This window comes from Sciurus carolinensis, chromosome 6, assembly GCF_902686445.1.
Source record: "Sciurus carolinensis chromosome 6, mSciCar1.2, whole genome shotgun sequence".
NCBI lineage: Eukaryota > Metazoa > Chordata > Mammalia > Rodentia > Sciuridae > Sciurus > Sciurus carolinensis.
This window is the reverse complement of record NC_062218.1, coordinates 135,672,802-135,679,324: the sequence shown is the minus strand read 5'-3', so window position 1 is coordinate 135,679,324 and position 6,523 is coordinate 135,672,802.

The following is a 6,523-nucleotide window of genomic DNA, read 5'->3' as shown; positions in this document are numbered from 1 at the left end:
GGCAGAGGCTGCCTCTCAGACTCAAGCAGAGTGCAGGGTTTGCTGTTTCAAGAACGTGATCTCAGGGAGGTTGGTGTCTAACAATAATATCTCCAGATCTTTGAAGTTTGTTTTGAGGATTCCATTTCAGACATATTAGGGGAGCACAGCGGGCAGAGGAATCTTGCTTCTGTTGTTATTGGTGTGAGTAGTAAGAGCAGCTCTCATTTTTACACCTGTTCTGTGTCAGGCACTCTGATGAATGCTTTTTTTACAGGGGCAGGTACCAGGGATTGAACTCAGGAGCACTCATCCTCAGCCATATTTTGTATTTTTTATTAAGAGACAGGATCTCACTGAGTTGCTTAGCACCTCGCTTTTACTAAGACTGGCTTTGAACTCTGGATCCTCCTGCCTCAGCCTCCCCAGCTGCTAGGATTACAAGCATATGCCACTGTGCCTGGCATCTGCTGAACTCTTGGCAGCCACTCTCTCTGATCCCTGCAGGACTACTGAGAGGGTTAGCATCCTTGTTTTAAAATGAAGAAGCTGAGCTAGGGGCTGGGTATATAGCTCATTTTGGTAGAGTGCTTGCCTGTCATGCACAAAGCCCTGAGTTAGATCCTCAGCACAGAAGGAAAGAAAGAAAAAAAAAAAGTTGAGCTAAATGAAGGTCTTCTTAGCATTGACATCACATGCTTTCAGCCAAAAATAAGTTTAGGGGACCCACGAGGAATACATAGGACACAGCAGGGGTCAGGGTTAGCTAGACAGCACTTGCTTCATCTGCTATGGGGCACTGTTACTCAGCTCCCATTGATTATGAAGATGGGGGACTGTAATCCAGTGTGACACCATCCAATAATTTTCCAAAAGTAACTGGACACATTTTGTAGGTATGTCATAATTTGTACGTGTTGGCAAAAAAATTTTTTTTCAACTGAACCTAGGGCCTCAGGCATGCTAGGCAAGCGTATTCCCACTGAGCTATATCCCCAGATCCCAAAGCAAACACGACTGTCAGATTCAGCCCACCAGATACCAATTTGTAACTTTGGGTGACAAGGTCTTTGTTGCATCCTGCAGGTATTGCAATGCTCGCTGGAGGTGTCAAGATGGAGACCTGTTATGGGACCCCCCACCCCTCTTTTGTACAGAGAATTGAACCCACGGGTGCTCTACAGCTGAGTTACATCCCAAGTCCTTATTTTTATTTTGAGATAGGGTCTCACTAAGTTGCTCAGGCTGGCCTCAAACTTGTGATCCTCCTGCCTCAGCCTCCTGAGTTGCAGGGATTACAGGCATGTACCACCATGCCTGGCCTGGTACAGGATCTCACTGAACCCATGGGTTTCAATACTGTGTGGCCCATACTGTGAGAGGGGCCCTTCTTTGGGGCATGGCACCCACTTCCTGGGAGAAGTGAAAATTTACTGATGTAGTATTAGTTTTTTAGGACTGCTATAACAAAGTATCACAAACTGAGTAGTTAACAGAAATTTATTGTTTCATAGTTCTGGAGGCTAGACATTCAAAATTAAGGTGCTTAGCAGGGCCATGTTCCCTCTGAAGTCTCTAGAGGAGAATCCTTTCTTGCCTCTTTCTTAGCTGCTTTTGTTTTTGGCACCGAGTTTGAACCCTGGGTGCTTAACCACTGGGCCACATCAACAGCCCTTTTCATATTTTATTTTGTTTTGAGACAGGGTCATATTAAGTGGCTTAGGACCTTGCTGTGTTGCTGAGGCTGGCTTTGAACTTGTAATCTTCCCGCCTCAGCCTCCCAAGCCACTGGGATTACAGGCATGCACTACCACACCAAGCTCTTAGCTTCTGATATTGCCAGCAATTCTTGGCATTCCTTGGCTTATTGACACATCTCTCCGATGTCTGCCTCCACTGTCGCATGGTATTTTCCCTGTGTATCTCTGTGTTTCTTCTCTTCTTATAAGGTCAGCAGCCATATTTAATTAAGGGTCCACCCTAGTCTAATATGACCTCAACTTAACTTGATTATTATACCTGTAAAGACCCTATTTCCAAACAAGGTCACATTCAGAGGTAACAGGAGTTAGGACATGAACATATCTTTTGGGGGCACACCAACCCACAACAGATGTATAGAGCAATCAGTTGAAATTTGGGATATAGTATTGCAGGTAACGGGAATAGCAAATGTAAAGTCCCCCCAGAGACAGGCAGATACTGACGAATTCCAGGAAATAAAAGAAAGTCAGCAAAGCTTGAGTGGAGAGTGGCAATGAGATGCAGCCAGGGTGGCCATGATGGTCTCCATAGGCCATATGGCATGATCAGGTTAGGCGAAACTGCGATTAGAGAAAAAAATCCCCAGTCTCAGTGCTGGGCACAATACAGGTTCACTTCTAGCTTGTGTCAAGTCTGATGTGGGTTGAACAGCTCTTCTGTGTGAGGGAGCTGTGCCATGCAAAACACATGATATCCAGGGAAGTGAGGAGATGGGAAGCACGCATGCCTGGAAGTGACCCCTGTACTCACAGATCACATAGCAAGGGAGGCTGGCAAGTAGAGGCACTGTCTTCAGGGAACCCTGTCTCACTTATATTCACCCAAGTCCTAACTTCAGGGTTAGGACTTCCTTCCCATAGTACTGGGAAGTCAGTCAAGGTTTTCACACAGAGCAGTACAAGATCCAACCTGCGTTTTTCAAAGATTTCTCCTGCTGAAGCCAGTGCCAGCCCTGAAGTTGGGGAGTGGGAACCCATCTGGTGGCCTGTGGGAAGTGGCCAGAGTGGGAGTTGGTCATAGCAGAGGCACAATATATTTGTAGTTAACTGGTACAACTTCTACCTTAAAGGCATGGTTAAAAAAAAAATAATGATAATGTGGGAAAATTAATTCATGTAATTAAAAAAAAGATGCAAGTGCATTTTGTGTATATCCTCTTCTAGACTGGAGTTTTTTGTTTTGTTTTTGTTGTGGAGATTGAACCCAGGTCCTCACATGCCGAGTAGAAGCTCTACCACTGCGCTATACCTCCAGCCCTAGACTGCAGATCTCACACATTTAACACATATATTGCTGGGCAGCCTGAATCCTTAAAGCCAGGATACTGTAGTTTATGGGCCTTTTGGGGGTCCTTCCTGACGACCCCCCTCTTTTTGATTTGCAGTGCTAGATAAGTGCTTTATCACTGAGGTACATCCTTAGGACCCCTTGCTGCCCTGAGAATGTCACTGTCATGGAAAATGCCTTCTACTTAAAGAGTCCTTAACTGGAACCCAATAACAGTAGTAGGGATCCTTGTGTGAAAGGGATTTCATGGTCAGGCTGTGTCTGTTATTCCAGCTACTCAGGAGGTTGAAGCAGGAATACTGCAAGTTCTGGGCCAGCCTGGGCAACTCAGGGAGATGCTGTCTGGGGGAAGGGGGGAATGCTGGGGAGGTACCTCAGTGGTGAAATATTTCTTTAGCATGCAGGAGGCCCTGGGTTTAATGGCTAGCACAGAAAAAACAAACCACAGGGATTTCCTGCTTCCAAACATCCTGGTGCCCTGTCTTTGTCAGAGTGGAGGCATTTTGTGCAGACACTAACTCCCACGTGCCTGAAGTTCTTTATATTTTCTAAGCTGCTTCTTCATTTGAGCCTCAGAATCTGATATGAGACCTAATTTAGACTAAGGAACTCAGAAGTCAGAAATAGCTTGTCCCATGGTAGCCAGGATTCCTGGCAAAAACCCCTGATGGGGAGTTGGAAGTGAACTGTGGCCACAGTTTTATTTATTATTATTTTTACTAGGGGTGCTCCACCACAGAGGTACATCCATAGTCCTTTTTTATTTTTGGAGACAGGGTCTTGCCGAGTTGTTGAAGCTACTGATCTTGTGAAACTTGTGATCATCCTTCCTCAGCTGCCTGAGCAGCTAGGATTACAGGTGTGTGCCATTGTGCCCAGCTGTGGCCACAGTTTTAGCTGTATGTTTTCAGTATTTTTGTGTATAAAATATGGGTAAACTGAACACAGGTGTTATGATTTGGATGTAAGGTGTCCCCTAAAAGCTGATATGTGAGACAATGCAAGGTTTAGAGGAGAAATGGTTGGGTTATGACAGCCTTGACCCAATCAGTGAATTAATTCTCTGATGGGATTAACTGAGTGGTAACTGAAGGCTGGTAGGACATGGCTGGAGGATGTGGGCACTGGGGATGTGCCTTTGGGGTATATATTTTATATCTGGCAAGTGGAGTCTCTTTGCTTCCTGGTTATGTGAGCCACTTCCTGGTTATGTGAGCCGCTTCCCTCTGCCATACTCTTCTGCCATGATATTCTGTCTCACCTCAAGCCCCAAGAAATGGAGGTAGCCTTATGGACTGAGACCTCTGAAACCATGAGCCCTTAAATAAACTTTTCCTCCTCTCACATTGTTTCTGTCAGGTCTTTTAGTTACAACAGCAAAAAAGTTGACTAAAACAGCAGCTTTCTGAGACAAGGTCTTGCTCAGTTGTTGAGGATGGCCTTGAACTTGCAATTTTCCTGCCTCAGCTTCCAGGTTTACACCAAAGCTGTTTTGAAGCTCCGACAAAGCAGTGTTGGTGGAAGCATTTTGCAAACTGTGAAGCATTGTCCAAAAGGAATCCTCAGTTTGCATGTCATCGAAAGTGTTTTGAAGCCAGTCATGTCGGTGCATGCCTATAATTCTAGCTACTCAGGAGATTGAGGAAGGAGGATCACAAGTTCGAGGTCAACCAGTCCGAGGCAACTTATGTTTAAAAATAAAATAACAAGGGCTGGTGATATAGCTTGTATAGTACTTGCCCAGCATGTGGAAGGCCTTGGGATTAATCCCCAGAACTGCAAAAAAAGAGAAAGAAGCTTCTAAGCCATGCTAAAAGCATACCTATGGAAAATTAACAACTGAATGTAAGCCCTTAGTTATGTCCTGGGGCTACTCTTATTCTATTTGAATTTAATATCTTGAATTATCTTTATTGCTTGGGCATCTTTGCTCCATCTCCTACTGACCATATTCCTGGCCCTCATTTCTGTTGGTGGTTGAGGAGTGAAGGCAGGAAGACTTTTGGTAGAGACTTTTCTGCAAACCTTATAAGCAAATTTCAGTGACATGACTAAGGCTGAGTGGAGATAAATGAATTCCCATTATAGAATCTAGACTGAAATAATGAAGTGCTTAAATGTACCTTGGAGTGAACCAATGGACATTTTGCTGCTCTGGGAGTGGGGATGCAAGCTCTGTTGGAATGTTGCCTTGGTGGCAGCATGCAGCATAATATAGCTAAATATTCATATTTTTGTAGAAAAGTCTGAAGTCGTTATTTATTCAAAATGTGAAATGGTCACATTTTCATCCTGAAGGCAATTCCATACTGTCTGTAGTTTGTCAGTGAGTCTGTTGGTCACTGCTCTGGGCTAACTTTTTTTGTCATTTGTAAACAGGTGATGATCCATCTTCCATAGACCAGATGAGAACAAAATGCCCAGCCTGCCACACACACTGGGCCTGGCTTTGGAAATTCAGTGGGAAATGTCAGTTTACGTTTTATTGGTAGGATAGGTTATCCCCAGTCTTCTGAATTTGGAGTTCTAGTTCATTTGGGGCCCACCATCCATATGATTCTTGAAAGGTCAGGGGGATTACCCAAACCATTCCAGGATAGTGATCAAGGAGATAATACAGTGGGATTTTCTCTATTTTTCTGGAGGTATTGGGGATTTGACCCACGGGTGCTCTACAACTGAGCTACCTCCCCTTTTTATTTTTTTGAGACAGGGTCTCGCCAAATTGGCCTCGAACTTGAAATTCTCCTGCTTCATCTTCCTGAGTCGCTGGGATTACAGGCATGCACCATCGCGCTGGGCTGGTTTTAAAATATTTTTAAGTTAGGAAATGAGAACTAGTTCTTCACCCCCAAACAACACGGGAGTGAAATATTTTTCTTGAAGAACGAATTCCGGAAAAATAAGTGTAAAGGAAAAACGTTAAGTAACATAAGTGTAAATATGATCTTAATCATGAGTGGCGCCAGGCGCCCAGAGACGGGAAACACCATGGTCCCATAGTTCTCGGTGCTAGACACCTGGCGAAACCTTCCAACCTCTATCACTGGAGGAGGAGGCAGAAAGGGCGGGAGCGCGGGTTATTTCAGATCACCAAGAGTCAGGCGTAAGGTGGGCTCCATCCCAGTCACACTCAGCGGTGCCGAGGACGTTGGAGATAATAACACACCCTATCTCGGAAGGTCGGATTCTGCTACTTCATCCGGGCGACCTTGGGCTTCGAGACTTCTCCCGCTCGGTTTCCTCTTTTGGGAAACGGGACGACCTAGGCTGCCAACGTGGGAGGACGCGTGCGAAGGCAAGAAACGTGAGCTCCAGAGAGTAGAGGGTCCGTCTGGAGTCCGCAAGCTTTCGAGACAACGCCGTTCCTCCCGGCATTCGGAACCCTCAGCTGAGCCCAGACTCGCGCGCGTTCTAAAATGAGGACAAAGCCCTCCTCTACCTGGAGCGCGCGCGTCGTCGTGGCCAATGGGAAGCCGACGTAAGGATGAGT